We start from the raw sequence: 22,744 nt of genomic DNA, 5'->3' as shown, positions 1-22,744 counted from the left end.
AGGTGGAGTTTCGCTCTTGCTGCCCAGGCTAGAGTGCAGTGGTGCTATCTCGGCTCACTGCAACCTCTGCCTCCCAGGTTCAAGTGATTCTCCTACCTCAGCCTCCCAAGTAACTGGGATTATAGGCACAAACCACCACGCCCAGGCAAATTTTTGTATTTTTAGTAGAGACGGGGTTTCACCATGTTGGCCAGGCTGGTCTTGAACTCCTGACCTCAGATGATCCACCCGCCTTGGCTTCCCAAAGTGCTGGGATTACAGGTGTGAGCCACTGCTGCTGGCCAGACCTATTTCTTTATCCTGCATTACATAAATTTCAAAAAGTCTTCAGGGATTTCTCTACATTGAATTTATAGAAGGAACTAATTGGATTCCTCAGAAAGATTCAGTGTTTGACCTCTGAGGTAGCACATTACACAATAGGAGCATAGAGTTATTTGCTTCTATTATTACATATGTAAGAATAATAAGGGTCAACATCTATAAGTAACCAACTTATGAGAAATTGTGTTCAGTCCCAATGTTCACAAAGTTATCTACCTAGGTCTGTGTGTGTGTGTGTGTGTGTGTGTGTAAGAATAAAGACTTTTAGATATGAAGAAAGCAGTAACAATTAACAGGTTTTTGAAATTAATGCTTTTTCAAAACCAATCTATTGGGCAGCATTTTCTCATCGAGTTAAGAAAAATATTCTTTTAAAATAAATACCAGACACATAAATAACGCTTTTGAAACACTGGACATTGAAGGCGAGGCACTTAATAAGGGTTTTTTTGTTGTTATTTGTTTGGTTTTTTTTTTTTTTGGAGATAGACTCTAGTCAGAGTGATGTTTTGTGAGAGCCACAGAAATATTTATAAGTGGCAATGTTAAATATATGAGGACCTTGGCTTTGAAATATTGGTAATGTGTTTGAAGGTTTAAATTTTGTGCCTTTTGTTCAAGGGTAAATAGGCTCTGGAGCTGCTATGGATGAAAGGGAACAGCATCATTGTTATCTAGAGTATGTCACTGAATCTTTATGTGCATTTGTAATATCAATTCTTTTAGTTTGCCAGAGTTTGTTTTTGCCTTGGGTTCCTAAAACAGGGTTAACTGTTTAAAAACCTGTATCTATTTCTAATATTTATTAGCTTATTTGACTTTCTTTGCATTTAAATATATATTTTGGAGTTGCATGGTCAATTTCTGTAAAAAGACAGGTGGGATTTCAACAGGAATTGCACTGAATCTGCAGATTTATTTGTGGAATATTGTGATCTTGTCAAAATTAAATTGTGTTATCCTTGAATTGAGTTGTCTTTTCATTTATTTAGATCTTTGATTTCTTTCAGAATTTTTTTTTAACATTACAGTGGACACGTCTCAAACTTTTATTTTCTTCCAACTTTTATTTTAGGTTTAGAGGGTACATGCACAGGTTTGTTACATGACTAAATTGCATGTCATGGGGGTTTGGTGTACAGATTATTTCATCAGGGTTAACATTCTAATGTTAGGCTTTTCTTAAATCTATATGAACATGTACTTATTACTGTTTCGGGAGAAAAAAGTATCTACACACATATGTCTGTAAATACAGATTAAGACTATTACTACAACAAGATTCCAAACATTTCTTTAGCTATAACCAGACGCATATCCCAGAATCTGCAAGATGGAAAGAGAGGGCATTGTTTGGGTCTTTAGCCATTTCTCAGGTTGAAACTGTCAGGAAGTGAGATTCTCCCAAGGTGAAAAGATTAGAGTGGAGTGAAAGTGGTGGCAATAGGCAGTAGTATGCTGATAAACTAGCTCTCTCAAAAAAACAGAAAAAAGAAAGAAAAGCCCTAATTTCACAGTGTTTGCCCATTTTCTTGATACAAATTTGATGCAAATACACTCACCATAATGAATTTCAAGATAACAACCATGAAATATTTAGTCTCTCAAAAATCCTAACTATTTAACAATCAGAGCCAGCCAGTCCGTTCTAGTCAGCTCTCGCACCACTAGTCGTTTCTTCCTCTCATTATTTCAACAAACATTAACTGAGTACATACTATGCATTAGCCACCATTCTATATTTTTATGAGAATACAAATACTAATTAATATGACCTTATTCATCAGGAATTTGTTACCCTCTCTCTCTTGAAGTGAAGAAGTTGCTTAAAATTTGGGGCATAGAACTCAGGAACAAAAAAAGAGCAGTGTCTTATGATATGGGAGATTTATACCAGCTCATGAGGTGGAATATGGAAACCTTTATTTGTAACATTCAAGAACAAATTGTAATAAACATCTGGTTGCTATTTTTATTGTTCTTTTACACATTGATTTCCTTGAAACCCATGTCTGCTAACCTTGTTTTCACTTTAAAAGGACTAGTACCCAATAATTAATTTTTATTATCTTGGTGCTTAAAATAAGCCTAAGAATCACCTACGCCAACTATCCTTCCTACACCAATGTACCTGTTGAAGTCCTTGGGTTGGTTAGCTGCTGTGGAAGAGTGATGCATTTCTGCTTCTCCCATTTCTGCCACTGTTCAAAGGCAAGAGAGTTGTGTGCTACACCACACCTCTACTTCAGAGGAATTTTGAAGTTAAGCCCTTTTGACCTCTCACTTTGTTCACCCCTATACTCATTCCTTTCCATAAGAAAAAGGGTTGCAAACTTGATGCATTGGAATTTGAGTCACTGTGCTAAATCAGTGCCCTTGGGTAGCATAGTTTTTTTTTTTTACTTTTTACATGCTGTTGGATTTAAATGATAATCAGATAGATTGGTGGACATTTGTCCTCACAACAAGCAGAAGACTGTGAAGATGAAGCAGTCATACACTTCTCATTCATGTGGCTGGCTGGGTTAGTAAATTACATGTTTGATTTACACATTGTCCTTTCCTTCAATTATCCTTCCCTCCCTTCCAATACTCTTAAGAGAGTAGAGGATCTCACTTTACCTTTGAACTTAAACTGTATTTTCTAATCCATAGTTTAACATTGAGATATGGGACACATACACTTGTATTAATAAAAATGACAATAAATTCTTGCTTAGCTATTGATTTTTAGAATACATTCTCTATTAGTCCATTTTTATGCTGCTGATAAAGACATACCAGAAGCTGGGTAATTTCCAAAAAAAGAGAGGTTTAACGGACTTACAGTTACATGTGACTTGAGAGGCCTCACAATCATGGTGGAAGCTGAAAGGCATGTCTTACATGGCAGCAGGCAAGACAGAATGAGAACCAAGTGAAAAGGTTTTCCACTTATAAACCATCAGATCTCTTAAGACTTATTCACTATGAGAACAGTACAGAGGAACTGCCCCCGACACACACCATGACTCAATTATCTCCCACTAAGCTCCTCCCACAACATGTGGTAATTATGGGAGCTACAATTCAAGATGAGATTGGGATGGAGACACAGTCAAACCATATCATTCCACTCTGGTCCCTCTCAAATCTAAAGTTGTCACATTTCAAGACAAATCATGCCCTCCCAACAGTCCCCCAAAGTCTTAACTCATTTCAGCATTAACTCAAAAGTCCACAGTCCAAACTATTGTCTGAGACAAGGCAAGTCCCTACTGCCTATGAACCTGTAAAATCAAAAGCAAGTTAGTTATTTCCTGGATACAATGGCAGTACAGGCATTGGGTAAATACAGCAGTTACAAGTTGGAGAAACTGGCCAAAACAAAGAGGCTACAGACCTCATGCAATTCTGAAATCTAGCAAGGCAGTCAAATCTTGAAGCTCAAAAATGATCTCCTTTGACTCCGTGTCTCACAACCAGGTCACACTGATGCAAAAGGTGAGTTCCCATGGTCTCAGACAGCTCTGTCCCTGTGGCTTTGCAAGGTACAGCCTCCTTCCTGGATGTTTTCATGAGCTAGCATTGAGTGTCTGCAGCTTTTCTAGGTGCATGGTGCCAGCTGTCAGTGGATCTACCATTCTGGGATCTGGAGGATGGTGGCCCTTTTCACATAGCTGCACTAGGCAGTGTCCCAATGAGGACTCTGTGTGGGGACTTCAATCCCATATTTCCCTTCTGTACTGCCCTAAAAGTTCTCCATGAGGGCCTCTCCCCTGCAGAAAACTTCTGCCTGGACACCCAGACATTTCTGTACATCCTCTGAAATCTAGGTGGAGGTTTCCAAACCTAAATTCTTGACTTTCGTGCACCTGCAGGCTCAACACTACATGGGAGCTGCCAAGGTTTGGGGCTTGCACCCTCTGAAGACATGGCCCAAGCTGTACCTTGGCCTCTTTTAGCCATGGCTAGAGCAGATGGGATGTGGGCACTAAGTCCCTAAGCTGCACATAGTGGGGGTGCTCCGGTCCCAGCCCATGAAACCCTTTTTCCCTCCTAGGTCTCCATGCCTGTGATGGGATGAGCTGCTGCAAAGGTCTCTGACATACCCTGGAGACATTTTCCCCACTGTCTTGGGAATTAACATTTACCTCCTCGTTACTTATGCAAATTTCTGCAGCCAGCTTGAATTTCTTCTCAGAAAATGGGCTTTTCTTTTCTAGCACATTATCAGGCTGCAAATTTTATGAAATTTTATAATCTGTTTACCTTTAAAACTGAATGCTTTACCAACACCCAAGTCACATCGTGAATACTTTGCTTCTTAGAAATTTCTTCCACCAGATACCCTAAATCACCTCCCTCAAGTTCAAAGTTTCACAAATCTCTAGGGCAGAAGCAAAATATCACCAGTCTTTTTGCTAAAACATAGCAAAAATCACCTTTACTCCAGTTCCCAAAACTTCTTCATCTCCATCTGAGACCATCTCAGCCTGGATTTCATTGTCTATGTAATTATCAGCATTTTGGTCAAAGTCATTCAACAAGTCTCCAGGAAGTTCCAAACTTTCCCACATTTTCCTGTCTTCTTCTGAGCCCTCCAAACTGTTCCAACCTCTGCCTGTTACCCAGTTCCACAGTTGCTTGCACATTTCGGGTATCTTTACAGCAGCATTCCAGTCTACCAGTACCAATTTACTGTAATTAGTCTGTTGTCATGCTGCTGATAAAGACATACCTGAGACTGGGTAATTTATAATGAAAAAGAGGTTTAATGGACTCACAGTTCCACGTAGGTGGGGAGGCCTCACAATCATGGCAGAAGGCAAAAGTCACATCTTACATGGTGGCAGACAAGAAAAAATGAAAACCAAATGAGAGGAGTTTCCCATTATAAAACCATCAGCTCTTGTGAGACTTATTTACCACCACGAGAACAGTACGAGGGAAACTGCCCCCACGATTAAATTATCTCCCACCGGGTCCCTCCCACAACACGTGGGAATTATGAGAGCTACAATTCAAGATGAGATTTAGGTGGGGACACAGCAGAACCATATCATATTCTGTCATCAAGGGGCCTGTGAGGGGGGAAACTATAGAACTTAAAATGCCACAGAAAACCCTAAGTTTACTTCTTACCACCTTTTCATCCTAACCAGTTTAGTCTAATTTTTCTTGTGCATTCTGCTCAGGTCTATATTGCCTTGAAACTTTCCCCTGACACCAGCTTTCCTCTTTCTTTCAATGGATATTCTCATGTCAACACATTCGCAAACATTTCAACAGTCCCTTTACTTTCCTTATAAACAAAACCTTGGCTTTTGTCTGATGAAACCACATTTAGATTTTACAATATCCCACATGGAAACCATTACAGCCATTACACAGAATGAGGAAAAAAATAATATTGGGTAACTTTTGTTATTCCTCTTAACCAACTACAGCATTAGTTTGCAACCCCTCATTCATAAATACTACTTCCATTTTTTTTCCCTTTTTTTCTGTGTTAGGGTCTCCCTGTTGGTCATCCAGGCTGAAGTGCAGCGGTGTGAACGTGGCTCACTGCAGTCTTGACTTCCTCAGGCTCAAGTGATCCTCCCAACTTAGTCTTCCAGTAGCTGGGACTGTAGGCACATGTCATCAGGCCTGGCTGTTTTTTGTTTTGTTTTGTTTTGTTTTTTGTAGAGACAGAGTTTTATCACGTTGCCTAGGCTGCCTTGAATTCCTGAGGCCAAGTGATCTGCCTGCCTCAGCCTCCCAAAGTGCTGGGATTACAAGCAGGAGCCACTGCACCTGGCCTCAATTCCAATTTTAGAGGGTTTTCAAAACTTTCTAGGGATCAGGGAGAAACAGAAAAAATCATGGATGTGATACATGAATAAAAAGATGATATTTTGGAATGAAATGCTAAGGTGGAAAAAAAAGAAGAAGAATACCATATATTTGTGAACTCCACTGTACTTAAGAGTGTACTTGGTTTATGAACATGGTATATCTTTCCATTTATTTGATGTTTTTGAAAATTTATTTCAGCAATGTTTTGTAATTTTCAGCATACAAGTGTTTGCCTCCTTGGTTAAGTTTATTCCAAAGTTTTAAAATGTTTTTTGAATTTATTGTAAATGGGATTGTTTTACTTCCCTTTTCTGATTGCTCGTTGTTAATGTATAGAAACAAAACTGATTTTGTATGTTGATTTTGTATCTTTACCACTTTACAGAATTATTTTATTAGTCCTAACAGGTTTGTGTGTGTCTCTCTCTCCTCTCCCTCTCTCCCTCTCTTTCTCTCTCTTTCTCTTTCTCTCTCTCTCTCTGTCTCTCTTTCTCTGTGTGCGTGTGTGTAATCTTGAGGGGTTTTTGTATATAAGATGAAGTCATCTGCAAACAGAGATCAATTTACATCTTCCTTTCTGATTACAATGCCTTTCTTTTTTTCTTCTCTAATAGCTCTGGCTATTACTTGCAGTACTTTGAATAGAAGTAGAGAAAGTGGGCATTCTTGGATCTTGGAGGAAAAATTTTAGTTTGTCACTGTGGAATATGAGGTTTGCTGTGGACTTTTCACGTACTGCCTTTATTATGCCAATGTAATTTCATTCTACTCACAACACATTGAGTGTTTTTATCATGAAAAGGTGTTGAATTTTGTCAAATATTTTTTCTACATATATTGAGATTATTATATTATTTTTATCCTTTATTCTGTTAATGCGATGTATCACATTGATTAGCTTGCTTATGTTGAATCTCCTTGCATCCCAGTGATAAATCTTAGTTGATTATGGTATATGATCCTTTGAATGTGCTGTTGAGTTTGGCTTACTAGTATTTTGTTGTGGATTTTTACATTTACATTAGTCAGTGATATTGACCTATACTTTTCTTTTCTTGCAGTGTCTTCACCTGGCTTTACTATTAGAGTGATGTTGGCCTCATAGAATGAGTTTCAAAGAGTTCTCTCTTCTATTTTTGTAATCATTTAAGGATGATCCGAATTAAACTTCTTTAAATGTTTGGTAGGGCTCATCTGGAAGCCATCTTGTCCTAGGTTTTTCTTTCTTGCAAAGTTTATAAATACTGATACAGTCTCCCTATTTGTTATTGGTCAGTTCAGGATTTTTATTTTTCTTGATTTAGTCTTAGTAGGTTGTATGTTTCTAGGAATTTGTCCATTTCTCATTTGTCTAATTTTTAGTATGTAATTGTTCATGATAATTTTTATGCTTTTTAAAAATTTCCGTGGTATCATTTGCAATGTCTCCTGTTTTATTTTTTATTTGATTTATTTTAGGCTCCCCTTTAAAATATTCTGCTAAGTATTTTTAAATTTTGCTTGTCTTTTCAAAAAAACAACTAGCTGAATAAAAGCAAGAATGAAATATCTTAATGAAATAAAAAAAAAACAATGCCATTCACAATAGCTACAAAAAATAAACTACCTAGGAATAAATTTAATCAAGGAGGTGAAAGGCATGATGAAAACTACAAATAATTTATGAAAGTAGATGAAGAGGACAATAACAAATGAAAAGCTACTCTATGCTCATGAGTTGGAAAAATTATGACCATTCTACCCAAAGCAATCTATAAATTCAATATAAACTCTATCAAAACACCAATGACATTCTTCACAGAAACAGGACAAAATTCTAAAATTTTATGAAGCCACAAAAGACCCTGAGGAGCCAAAGCAATACAGAGTAAAAAGAACAAAGCTGCAAGTATCGCACTATCTGACTTCAAAATATATTATGAGGCTAGAGTAATGAAAACAGCATGGTATTGGTATAAAAACAGATACATAGGCCAATGAAACAGAATAGAGAACGCAGAAATAAATCTTTGTGTTTACAACCAACTGATTTTCCTTTTCTAAACAATTTTTTAATTATTGTGGGTACAGAGTAGGTGTATATATTTATGGGGTACATGAGATGTTTTGATGCAGGCATGTAGTGTGAAATAAGCACATCATGGGGAATAGGTTATCCATCATTTTAAACATTTATCCTTTGAGTTACAAGCAATCCAATTATACTCTTTTAGTTATTTTTAAATGTACTATTAAATTATTATTGACTACAATCACCCTATTGTGCTAGCAAATACTAGGTCTTATTCTTTCTATTCCTTTTAAATCCATTAACCATCCCCATCTCCCCATTTATCCCCTCTACCCTTCCCAGCCACTGATATCCATATTTCTACTCTCTGTATTGATGAGTCCAGTTGTTTTTATTTTTAGATCCCAGAGATAAGTGAGAACATGTGAAGTTTGTATTTCTGTGCCTGGCTTACCTCACTTAGCATAATGATCTCCTGTTCCATCCACGTTGTTGCAAATGACAGGGTGTCATTCCTTTTTATGGCTCCATTGTGTATATGTACCATATTTTCTTTATTCATTCATCTGTGATGGACAATTAGGTTGCTTCCAAATCTTGGCTATTGCAAACAGTGCTACAACAAACATGGGAGTGCAGATAGCTCTTTGATATACTGATTTGCTTTCTTTTGGGCATATAGCCAGAAGTGGGCTTGCTGGATCATATAGTTACTGCATTTTTAGTTTTCTGAGGAATCTCCAAACTGTTCTCCATAGTGGTTGTACTAATTTACATTCCCACCAATAGTGTACAAGGGTTCCCTTTTCTCCACATCCTCACTAGCATTTGTTATTGACTGTCTTTTGGAAATAAGCCATTTCAACTGAAATGAGATAATATCTCATTGTAGTTTTAAATTTCATTTCTCTGATAATCAGTGATATTAAACACCTTTTCATGTGCCTGTTTGCCATTTTTATGTCTTCTTTTGAGAAATGTCTATTCAAATATTTTGCCCAGTTTCAATCAGATTATTAGACTTTTTCCTATAGAGTTGTTTGAGCTCCTTACATATTCTGGTTGTTAATTCCTTGTCAGGTGGGTAGTTTGCAAATATTTTCTCCCATTCTATAGGTTGTCTCTTCACTTTCTTGATAGTTTCCTTTGCTGTGCAGAAGCTTCTTAACTTATGCCCATTTTTGCTTTGGTTGCCTGTGTTTGTAGGCTATTACTCAAGAAATTTTTGCCCAGACCAGTGTGCTGGGGATTTTCCCTAATGTTTTCTTGTAGTAGCATAATGCCTTTGAGAGTCATCCAAGTTGTTGTATATATGAATAGTTTATTCCTTCTTACTGTTGAGAAGTATCAGAATAAGCAGCAGGACCATAGAGGATGCTGTAGGACTAATGCTCATCGGAAATGACTAGTGGTGCTGGAATCCCTATGTTCTTTTTCCAAATGAGAAACATTTTCCCCAAGGCAAAAATGCCCCTAAGATGTATTCTGGAGAAATGGAATCAATTTGACCCTCAGACGCTAAGAAATAAGCGACTTACATTCTTCTGCAGTACTGCCTGGCCACAATTCCCTCTTCAAGGGGGAGAAACCTGACCCCCTGAGAGAAGTATAAATTATAACAGCATCTTACAGCTAGACCTCTTTTGTAGAAAGGAGGGCAAATGGAGTGAAGTGCCATATGTGCAAACTTTATTTTCATTAAGGTGCAACTTGCAATTATGTAAAAAGTATAATTTATGCCCTACAGGAAGCCCTTGGAGTCTACCTCCCTGCCCCGGCATTGCCCCAACGTTCCCCCGGCTCCTTCCCCAACTAATAAGACCCCCATTCAACCCAAATGGTCCACATCTTTACCAGTATTTGATATTGTAATTTTTCTGGGTGTGTACTCGTAAATCAGTGTGGTTTTAATTTGCATTTGCCTTTTGACTAGTGATAGTAAGCAGCTTTTCATGTCCCCATTTGCCACTTTGTCAAAAAACAAACACAAATGACACATTAAAAAAATATTATTTTTAACCATAATTGCCCTACTATACGATCCAACACTAGAACTTACTCCTTCTGTCTATCTGTATATTTATACCCATTAAACAAAAATGTGGTCAGTTTGTATATTTATTATCAAGTTGTTGTTCATAGCTTTAGTTCTTATATTTTGTAAATGATCCCTTCATAGTATGAGATGCCCTGCTTTGTTTCCTGGGTTGGTAATATTCCTTCCTTTGACATCTACTTTATTTGATATTATTAATTCCACTCCAGATTTCTTTTTATTAGTTTTAGCGTAGTATATCTTTTTCCATCCATTATTTTTAACATATCTGAGTTTATTTATTTGTTTATTTATTTTTGAGATGGAGGCTTGCTCTGTTGCCCAGGCTGGGGTGCAGTGGTGTGATCTCAGCTAACTGCAACCTCTGTCAGCCAGGTTCAAGTGATTCTCCTGCCTCAGCCTCCTGAGTGGCTGGGATTACAGGTGTGCACCACCATGTCCAGCTAATTTTTGTATCTTCAATAAAGATGGGGTTTCACCATGTTGGTCAGGCTGGTCTCGAACTCCTGACCTCAAATGACCCACCTCCTTGGCCCAGGCATAAGCTGTCACGCCCAGCTGGAGTTTTTATGTTTAAAGTAGGGTTTTTTTTTAATTTTTTGTTTGTTTGTTTGTTTTGTTTTTTAGCAGAGAGTTAGGTCCTGCTTTTTAAAAATCCAATCTGACAATTGTTGCCTTTTCACTGCAATGTTTAAATCATTAGTGACTAATATAGTTATAAACATGGTTGGATTAGATTTATCACCTTGTTATTTGTTTTCTATTTATCTGATCTGATTTTTGTTCCATTTTCCCTTTCCACTACTTTTTGTATAGATTTTTAAATTAATTTATTTTTTCTCCCATTTGTCTTATTAGATATCTCTTTGCTTTATTGTTATATTATTTTAGTAATTGCTCTGGAGTTTACATTTTCAGCTTATCGCAGTCTTCCTTCAAATGATATTATACCACCTCACTTCATGGATAATGTAAGAAATGTAAGAATCTCATAATAATAGTATACTTTCATTCCATCTCCCCACGTTTTGTATTATTATTGTCATACAATTTATGCCCACATTCACTGTAAATCCTACAATACATTGCTATTGTTTTTGCCTTAAACAGTCATTTTTCTTTTAAAGAAATTAAAAATTAGAAAAAACATCTTTTATGTTTACCCTTACATCATTTATTTGTCTTGGTTTTTTTTTTTTTTTTTTTTTTTATTGAGACGGAGTCTCGCTCTGTCGCCCAGTCTGGAGTGTGTAGTGGCGCAATCTCGGCTCACTTCATGCTCTGCCTCCCGGGTTCACGCCATTCTCTTGCCTCAGCTTCCCGAGTAGCTGGAACTACAGTAGCCCGCCGCCACGCCCGGCTAATGTTTGGTATTTTTTAGTAGAGACGAGGTTTCACCGTGTTAGCCCGGATGGTCTCGATTTCCTAACCTCGTGATACACCTGCCTCGGCCTCCCAAAGTGCTGGGATTACAGGCGTGAGCCACAGCGCCCGGCCTCTTCATTCTTTTATGTAGTATTCCGTTTAACATTTTTTACAGTGCATGTCTGCTGGTGATAAATTCTCCTAACTTTTGTTTGACAGAATGCTTTTATTTCACCTTTGTCTTAGAATGATTTTGTTCTTTTTTGAGGGGGAGAAGCTGCGTACGCAATTCTCTTCTGACTTTTTTTCCCTTTCAATACTTCATTGGGATTCCTTGTGGCAGTTAATCCACTAGTCTATTTATCTGTCCTGGGGTTATTCTTTTTGTTCTTTCTTTCCTCATGACAATCCATGCAAGAAGACAAAATACACAATAAGTGAGTGTGGGAACAACCCTAGCTTAGAAACCCTATGTCCTACATGAGCCAACATCTCTTCTAACAACCCTTAGCCATAGTTTCCAGGGTCTTGCATATCCAAAATAAAAAAGTATGACTTATCACTCGGTATGTATAGTCATACCTAGAACTCCCAGTCCAGACACAATCTTCCAATCAGCGTTCATTGAGTTGCTTAGCGTTGATATGACATTTCATTTTTATCACATTTCCTGAAGAACAGGGTTAGAAAGTTTTAAAACAACAAAGTCTCATGGAAAAGAAAAAAAGAGGTTTTAAGCCATTTACGCACATCCTTGAAGCATCTTCTTCTCTTGAAGTCTATTGTGTTGCACTCTCCAGGTGCGCCTTCTCTTTACTTCTTGGTCTCATCTTTCCCTCCCATGTAGGCTTTTACAAGGCTATGTCCTTAACTCTCTTCATTTCTCCTTCTGTGCTCTCTCAATATCTTCACTAGCTATTTTGGTTTGTGTCATCTATGCAGACAAATGCCAAATCCTTATCTGTAGCCTTAACCTTTCTAACAAGTCTAGTTTTGAATTTCCCAGTTCCTCCTGTGTGTTGCCATTTAGATATCTTGCAGGAACACTGAATTCAATTTATCTAATACAACTCTTCAACACTACCTACTGTATTTAATCACCATCTTCTCACTTGATCATTTTCAATTATATCATTTCTCTCTCCCATTTTTCAGGCGTCTTCAAAGTACTATAGAATCTACCTCTGTACTATTTTTCTTATCAACATGGCTGCTCTTTTTCATTGTCTATGCACTCTTTTTCTGCCTCTGAAATGCTCCAGGCTCACCATGCTGGTTGTCATGAAAACTGTTAAAAAAAGAAAAAAAAAGTATCTTTACGTGTCTATGCTTTGCTTTGGAAACTTCATCAGGCCCTCTCTTACTCTGCTTATTTCAAACATTCCCTTGTATTAGCTCCTCTTGGTTTAGGATTGCTGTGATTTGACTATTCGTGTCTCTTTCAAATTTCATGTTGAAGCTTAATTCCCAGTGCAACGTATTAAGAGTTTAGGTTTTCAGGAGGTGTCTGTGCTCACCAAACACCAAATCTGCTGGCACCGTGATCTTTGGCTTCCCAGGTTCCAGAATTGTGAGAAATAAATTTCTGTTCTTTTGAAATTACCCAGTGTCAGATATTTTGTTCCAGTGCATTAAAAAAATAGACTAAGACAAGGATCATATTTTCCTTGTACCTTTTTTCTCTTCTCCATTACTCCAGCACGTGCTGGTGTTTTGCCAGAATTTTATACTACCTACACAGACTTTAGCTTCATGTCAATATACCTGTTACTAGGTGATTCCTAATAGGCATCTATACATTCCAAAAGCATTCCAGAAAATTAGTTATTATCACTAGGCAACTTCATCACTTGCTTCAACAATAAGAATTATGTCAGTCAACTTTGAACATGTACCAAGGAAGGGAAGAAAAGAAGCATTGAGGTAGAAGCAGGAAAAGCAGGCTTGCACCGGCTTGTACCCAGTGCAAGCCTGATGTTATAGTATAAGCCTACCATCTATTACAGGCTGAATTGTGTTCCCCACTCTCCAAATTCATATGTTGAATCTCTAACCCTGAGGATCTTAGAGTATAACTGTATTTTGAGTGAGGTCCTTTAAAGAGGTGATGATAGTGAGGCCATTAGTTTGAGTCCTATTTCAAATTGACTGTTGGCCTTATAAGAACAAGAAATTTGGGGAGCTGGGTGCAATGGCTCACATTTGTAATGCCAGCACTGTAGAAGGACAAGAAAGGCGGATCACTTGAGGCCAGGAGTTCAAGACAAGCCTGGCAAACACGGCAAAACCCCATCTCAATAATAATAATAATAATAGCAAAAATTAGCCAGGTGTGGTGGCGTGCACCTATAATTCCAGCTACTTGGGGGTGCTGAGGCACGAGAATCACTTGAACCCAGGAGGTGGAGGTTGTAGTAAGCTGAGATCGCACCACTGCACTACAGTCCAGTCTGGGTGACAGAGCGAGACACTGTCTCAAAAAAAAAAAAAAAAAAGAGGAAGAAGAAGAAAAGAAGAAAGAAGAAGAAGAAGGAGGAGAAGGAGAAGAAGAAGAAATTTGGATACCCAAAGAGACAACAGGGATTTGTGTGCACAGAAGAAAGGCCATCTGAAGACACGGTGAGACAGCAGCCTCTGCAAGCCAAGGAAAAAGGCCTCAGATAAAACCAAACTTGCCACCACCTTGATCTTAGGCTTCTAGCTTCCAGAAGTGTGAGAAAACAAATTTCTTTGTTTCACTCAGTCTGTGGCATTTCATTATGGTAACCCTAGAAAACTAACTCACCATCAATAAAAATGCAATTATGGCACAAACTGTCAACCTGTGTAAATGCTGACAATAAAGCTTAAGTGAAAGAGCAGACCCTGAACAAATTTTGTAACTACAATGAAGTGGGAAAAGAAAGAAAATTCTGTTTCTCCAGTTTTATCTCTTTTCCCCATTTATTGACCTAATAATACACATAATACTTAGGTCATGCTAATGTCCTTTAAAACATACATACATTGAAATAAAGCTAAGTTTGTATCTTTGTAGCAGCAGCAGCCTCTGAACACAAGCCCCCTCTTTCCTGTTCCCTCTCCTTCATCTAAAATGGATGGTTACAGGGAACAATAGTGGATGTTGCTGGTGAGATGCTAGGAGAAAGACATGCAGGAGATAAAGCTTAGGCCAGGCGTGGTGGCTCACGCCTGTAATCCCAGGACTTTGGGAGGCTGAGGTGGGCGGATCACAAGGTCAGGAGTTCAAGACCAGCCTGACCAACATGGTGAAACCCTGTCTTTACTAAAAATACAAAAATTATCCAGGCATGGTGGCATGTGCCTGTCATCACAGCTACTTGGGAGGCTGAGGCAGGAGAATCACTTGAATCCGGGAGGCAGAGGTTACAGTGAGCCGAGATTGTGCCACTGCACTCCTGCCTGGGCCCCAGAGGGAGACTCCATCTCAAAACAAACAAACAGCTTTGTGTTTACTCTTGCTCAAATTTCTCTTTGGCTCTGTGAAGTGGATATAAATGGATGAGAGTAAAGGCATCCCTGGCTGGATAGTGGGAATCCTCTGCAATGCCTCAACATAGTTATTAAACCCTTAAATTCAGCTGCATGAGAAGCTGATAGCCAAGAGCTAAAATGTACCCAGACATTGCTTATTCTGTCCTTTATTTCTGAACTATCACAATCAGTCTCTGATTTTTAATCTAGCGATAGTTTCTTAGTTTTTAAAAGTCAAGAACAGCAAATACTCCTGCTGGGGATGGCAGTTTCAGTGACGGTGAAGGAATAGGGAAGTGGAATATGTTGACAACTTACTTCTATAGCAAAGAGACTATTTCTTATGTTATCTGCTTCCCCTGGCTCCTGGAATCTGGCAAAGATTTTTTTCCTTAAATATTGTATGAAACTGGCTTTCTATGTGGTGTGGGATTTAGAAATTAGATACTTGAACAAGTTCTATAAAGGAAGTGTATACGGATATTGTTTAAAATGCCAAGTCATGTGATCATTCAGCTTGGAATCAATTACAACCTTAAAGCAGGTCTGCCACATTGCCAAGTTGCTCCTCATTCTTTATGTTAGTAACACTGGACAGTTCATAGAGGTAGAAAGTTATGGACATTATATTTGGGGAGATAATTTGAATTGAGCAAATGCATAGCTATTTTTTTAAATAAAATGCCATATTTGTAGACTCATATATTCTGTTACTTCAGACACCCTGATTCAAAAACAGACACACAACCTTTTTATCATTTGAGAAATGAGAATTTAAGAAAAATTCTTCTTTCTGATTATGAGAGAGTGACTTCTTCCAACTCTATGGAAATCCACTCATATGATAGGGATATTACATCCTATAAAAAATGTTGGTCTGGGTGTAAATTATTAGTTCATTATTTCAAGAAATATTTATTGAGTACTTCCTCTAGGCGCTGGCTGCACTTCAAGATAGACAAAGTTTCTACCATATGGAGCTTATGTTCTAGTAGAGAAACACAGGTAGTAAACAAGCAAATAAGTTCAGATACTGTTAAGTGCTAAGAAGAATATACAACAGGATGAGAATGGGTCCTCACTGAAGACCTCAGTGAGAAGGTAACATTGAAGCTGAGAAGTCGATGACAAAAAGAAGCCAATCTTGCTCAAATCTTCTAGGGGAAGAGCTTTTCTGGAGAAAGGAATGACAAGTGTGAAGGCCCTAACATGAGAGGAACTAGTCTGGCATGTTCTAGGGCAAAAAGAAGGCCGTGTATCTGGAATAAGGTAACAGGAGAGATGTGATCAGAAAGGGTGGTCAGGGACCAGGTCTGGTAGGACTACTAGGTCAAGGTAAGGTCACTGAGTTTTACTCTAAGTAGGAAAGGAAGCCCATGGTTTCAGGCAGAAAAGCAGCAGGATCTGATTTATGTTCTTAACACATGATTCTGACTACTATGAGGAAAATCAATTTTACAGAAAAGGAGAGGTCAACCAGGAGGCTGTTGCCATATCCAGATGGTAAATGATGGTGCTTCAGATAGGGTGGGCACAGGGGAGATGAAGAGAACCACACTGATTCTGTATGTTTTGAAGTTGAGACTTAATAGGACTTGCAGAGAGATTGGATGTCAGAAATTAATGAAAAAGGGAAATCAAAGATGATTTCTGGATTAGGGGGTTTAACTATCGATTGACAGTGTTTCTATTTTCAGTGAAATATGAAGGGTAACCATTAGGTAGATGACAGGGTCAGAAAAGGGAAAGAAGAAGACTTGTGGGAGGTTTGAGGAGAGAGGAAAGGTGTAAAAGAGTTATGAAGTTTAAGAGAGAATATAATAGTAAATAAAAAAGAATTGTTGCAAAGAGTTTCATCTCCCATTTGGGATTAGCTATTAGACAATACAAGATTTCCTAATAGGATCCTTGTCATTGTGACTGTCTTATCTAAGAGAAGGGATGGTGAGAAGAGAGAAATACAGATAGAAAATGTCATTTTACACCACTAAATATTTTCAAGAAATATTTATTGAGTACTTCCTCTAGGCGCTGGCTGCACTTCAAGATAGACAAAGTTTCTACCATATGGAGCCTCTGATGTGTAGGATGCTCAGTCTGGAAGCCAGATGGCCTTCTGATAGGCACAAGAGGAACATTATTTTAGAAAAAAAAATCTACCTGTAACATGGAAACATTCATATGAGTCTTACTAAACCTGAAAGAATTTACAGCAGAGATAAGCCAAACAAGTTTACTAATAGTAGTAAGAACCTTCAGCTTAAATGTACCATTCCCACATTCTATAATCTTATTGAATCTCAGAAATGAACCTAATCCTATTTACCCATCTCTCCATCCATTTTTCTATTGATTCACTGATTTATTTAATGCATATTTACCGAGTGTCTACTGTGTGCTGCTGTGTGCTAGTAACAAGGTAGATGCAGTCTCTACCTTCATAGAGCTAATATCCCAACAGAAGAAAGAGACAAGAAACAAGTAAAGGAAATGAAATAATGAATGATCAGGGAAAGTCTCTTTGAGGAGATGAAACTTAAGTTGAGGCATGAAAGATGAGTGTCGGTAAGCTATACAAGAACCTGGGCAGAAGCATTCCAGACAAGTGTTAACAGGAAAGAATCTGGCATGACTAGAGGGATGTAAAACAGAGAAGAGTGACAGGGGATGTGACACCAGTGCCAGGCAGGTGCCAGCTCACTTAGGAGAAATCAGAAAGATCTTGTAAATTTTACTGTTGCTCCTCAGTCAAACTTATCCAAAAGTTGCCAGAATAATCTTCTTAAAAATGTCGATCCCAGCAACCACTTACCTGCTTAAAAATCTTCAGTGGTTTCTGATTGCATTTGAAATTGAATCTAAATTATCCAACTTAGCCTACAGGACACAGAATGAATCAAGGATACGGCTTAGATTTTTGTCTTCTACAACTGTATGGTGTGCCAATGATAAACCGGAGATGACTAGAAGAAGAAAAGTTTTTTGGGGGAATTGGAGAAATATCATTATATAATACTTTCAATTCATGTATAAAAAAATTCCATGAGTATAATTAATTAAGAAAAACTCTGGTGCGCTTCTATTCTGTCGTCTACATTAAAGAATTCAGGGCCAGGCACAGTGGCTCACACCTGTAAACTCACCACTTTGGGAGGCCGAGGCAGGAGGACCGCTTGAGGTCAGGAGTTCGAAGCTAGCCAACATGGCGAAACCCCATCTCTACTAAAAATACAAAAATTATCTGGGCATGGTGGAGGGCACCCGTAATCCCAGTTACCCAGGAGGATGAGGCAGGAGAATCTCTTGAACCTGGGAGGCGGAGGTTGCAGTGAGCTGAGATCGTGCCACTGCACTCCAGCCTGGGCAACAGAATGAGACTCTGTCTTAAGAAAGAAAAAAAAAAATCATATTTTTGAGAAGTCCTATGATCAAAAAGTATCTCTATTCATGACTTCTATTATGTATACTTATTATCCATGGGCTGTGTTCGTTTAGCCTATTGGAAAGTATTGGTTTTGGTTTTTGTTTTTTTACCCAGCTCCTCCAACTGCTTTGCAGTCCCCAGTCTTCTTTCCAATCATTCCACCTCTCCATAAATTTCATATCTGATATGCCCTAAGTATGACCAAAGCTGTTATCACATCTGGGATTTCTCTATACCCCTCCCCACCTTTTTTTCGTCTCTTAGAACTTTGATTTCACTTTGCTTTGTGCATTTTTTGTGATCTTCAAAATCTTCTGCTCTTTCCCCATATGTTTCTCCAAAGGTCCTTGTTGCCAGCTCAGAATTTCTGTACCTTTTTGTATATCTATAAAACAATTTCTTCAGAGTATTCTAGGCACATTCTTTTTTCCATCCCTGATCCAGGGCTGCCACCTTCTTTTAGTTTAGAGTATAATGTAACTAAGCCTTGGGAATGAACAGACTATCTTTACACTGAGGGACTGTATTTTCCATTGATTCTGAAAGTGAGAGACACAAAGACCCACAATCAAAAGGGTTGCCACCTATATAGGATAAAGTCTTTCCTGTTGCAGGACCATTTGTAGTAGGCAGGTTCTATGAAGGATAAAAATTTTGTAGAAAAATATTTGCCTTACTAAAACAACAGCAACAAACAAAAAACAACAAGAAGAAAACACAGTCTACGCTCTATTCCACTAATTATTTTTCCATGAAAGGAATCACAGCATAGTGGTTAAGAGCACGAGCTTTGGAGTCCACCAGAGTTGACCTCAGCTTAGGCTTTAAGCATGGGTGTGAATGCCATCATTAAACCTTTTTAAGCCTCAGTTTCCTTATGTCGGTGGAGACTATTTGTATCTTCATGGATTGTTGTATGGACTACATAAAATATTATTGATTTATCACCCAAAACCTAGCATATAGACATTTAAGTATGGTAAGTTTTCTTATTTTATGCTATGTAATTACCTTATTGTTTGCGTGTTTGTCATTTCATCACTGTACTCACATACAATTTTAAACCTCTTCCTTAGAGCTTTCCAAAATATGCACAATATTTTTAGATTCTGACCCATACTTTCTAGCTTTTTATTTCATCACTCTGTTGCTCATACTCTCTTCCCCCTAAGAAACAATTAGGACTATGGTTTTAAAATATTTTCTGATCATTTGAAGCATATTTTTCACAGTTGCTCTATGAAAAACTTCTAGGAACTCATTGATTTCCTATAAATTTTTTTGTGCTTATATACATACACACACACAAATTATGCAGATAACTGTATATTTAAACACACACATAATTTATATATTAAAAATAAATATATACCTTCATTTCTATATTTTTTGTGCTTATATACACATATACACACAAATTATACAAATAACTGACATATTTATACATAAATTATATATGTGTTATTATATATATTACATTCCTGCTTTTAGGACCTCAGTACAAAAATCAACCTTCCTCATGGAATGAAAGAAACATAAAACAATCATCACGATATTGTTAGCAATACTATACCAAGAACTAAAGTAAAATAATTCAAATCCCTAGTTACATTGAGGTATTTCTACATGTTTATGTACTCTCCATCATGTTTGAATTTCCAGAAGCAGATCATAAAGTTATCAGTGTCATCTTGTGATGATCTAGATAAACCCTTTCAAATGAGAGTGTTGGCTTTTAGGCCAGGAGTTTGAGCCCCAACAAAATCCTATCTTGGTGCTCACACAGCTCCTCCAATCACAGTATCCCTTTTTTACCCAAACCCTTCATTCCTTCACTCCTCCACTCCGTGTTTATGCTTGATATAATCAGTGTTTTCAGATTAGTTTTCATTCACCAACAGCAGAGCTCTATAAATTATCCAAATAAAACACATTAGCATCCATAAATACTCTTTGGTGTTTCTATTACATTGTATTTTTTTACAAGTCTCTGTGTTATTTACAATAGTCCATACTTTTGGTTTGTGGTTTTGCATGCCATCATGACAGATCCCAAAAATTCAACAAAAAGAAGAGTATCAGTTCCAAGGTCTGCTGCCAGTATAAGGATAAGACTTGAGTATTCATCAATGTCAGGAAAGTTTTAAAGTCCACATACGCTCTGGTAATTATGTCTGCTCCAAATGACACTAGCAAACATGTACAGTATTATTGAAGAATATTTATAGTTATAATTATATTAACTATAATTTATAATAATTTATATTCTAAATCTAATAAATTCCATTTTAACAAAATAACATCTGCAAATTATTCAAACTCATTAAACCCCCAAATGAAAATATAATCAAAGTGAAACAATGATAAGGCATGTTGGCTTTTGCCAAGTAATGTTTCCATTTAGATAGTGAGGTCCCAGTCCTCTGCAACACAGAGTATCACATACTCACGTTCGTAGTATTTTTTTTTTTTTGAGACAGTGTCTCACTTTGCTACCCAAGCTGGAGAGCAGTGATGCAATCATGGCTCTCTGTAACCTTGACCTCCTGGGTACAGTGATCTTCCCCCCTCAGCTTCCTCAGAAGCTGGGACTACAGACACATGCCACCATGTTTGGCTAATGTTTTAAAACAATTTTTGTAGAGATGGGGTCTTGCTGTGTTGCCCAAGCTGGTCTCGAACTCCTGGCTTCAAGTGATTCTCTCATCTCAGCCTCCCAAAGTGTTGTGATTATAAGTGTGTGCCACTGCCCTTGCCATAAAGTCTATTAAAAAAAGAAACTGTGCAAAAATATTTAATATTCGAACTAATTATACATATAAAGTGGTATTAAAAACATTAACACATACAATCACTTTCAAAGGTTTAGGGTTTTAAATTTAACAGAAAAGGGAACGAAACAATGTTTGATGAAAACGATGCACGTGTTCATGCAAAGATTTAATTTTCCCTCAAACAGCAGGATACGTTGGACCCAGTATAATGGACTCTCATACACCATCATACAATGAAGAAACAATACTTTCAGAGAATTATCTTTAGGTGAATAAATTTAAAATGTCAGAGTAAGAAACATACTGTACATAAATATACACATGAAAAGCCTAAAAATCCAGCTGTGACAAGAGACTTACAACTGAATCAAATGCAATTTGAAAAAAGCTACAAAACATTTGCTTTGTGTAATTTCTACATATAACTTTAGAAACAGAGATTTTTGCCCTGGACTGGTATAACTAAAACACCCAAAACTTTTACTAACATTTAGCATAAAGGTGCTGATTTCCTTGGCATACAAATTTTTTGTCTTATTTTCTTTTTCTTTCCCAAATCCACCTATCTGATTAAATATACTGAGTAAATTTTATTTTTCTTTTAACGCTGCCTTCTGAGTGTTCTTTGCTATAAGTCCATCTTGTTCTGGAACTTCTGTTTTGATATCCTGCCCATAATTGTTTTCTCCTTCATATTTTCCTTGATTTGTATTTGATCAGTATCTTAGCTCATGTCTACCGAAATCACATGATCTAGAATAAGTACGTTTTTTGTATCTCTCAACTGACTTCCAGTAGTGGTCTGAGCTTGCTGGTGAAGTGAAATACCTCATAGAACCTGGCTTTTACCTTCTCTAGAACTCTTTTCTTCCCTCCTACAACCACATCTCCTACAACCATATCCTGTTCAAATCTACAACCATAAATTTTTATCTTGTTTCTTGAATTCCTATGGAAGGAATCTGAGGAATTTCTTCTACTGGAAAAACATCTTTCTGATTTATACGGCTTTTCTGCTTTGCTACTACTTGTCTCGGTTTTATTGGTATTACAAAAATCTCTTGGCTCTTCAGACCTGTCTCCAAAATAGTACAATATTTCACTTGAAGATGGAGAGAGTATCTATCTTACTCTTTTACTCATGTTTTCTGATATTGTAACCTATCCTGCTTTTTCAGTAGTTTTTCCACTTCTTGTTTTTGGTTAAGAAAAGATGCTAAAGTATTAGTTGAAGCTGGGTTTCACCTTTCCTCCTCTATCTATCTGGTTTGAGGATACCCTAAGCGAATGCCTCTTCAAATTTCAAGCAGACTTTGAACAGTTCCTCTTATGTTTCTTAGGCTTTTTGTGACCAGAAGAGAATGAGGATGATGCAGAAACAGATTCATCAGCAGAAGAAACAGGAAGAGGAAGTAGTTGATTTTCTTTTCTTCTTTAGCCTTTCACTCTCTCTCTTTTTTTTTTTTTTTTTTTTT

The sequence above is a fragment of the Colobus angolensis genome, unplaced genomic scaffold (assembly GCF_000951035.1).
Source record: "Colobus angolensis palliatus isolate OR3802 unplaced genomic scaffold, Cang.pa_1.0 Scaffold163, whole genome shotgun sequence".
Lineage (NCBI taxonomy): Eukaryota > Metazoa > Chordata > Mammalia > Primates > Cercopithecidae > Colobus > Colobus angolensis.
Note: the sequence above shows the minus strand (reverse complement) of the source record.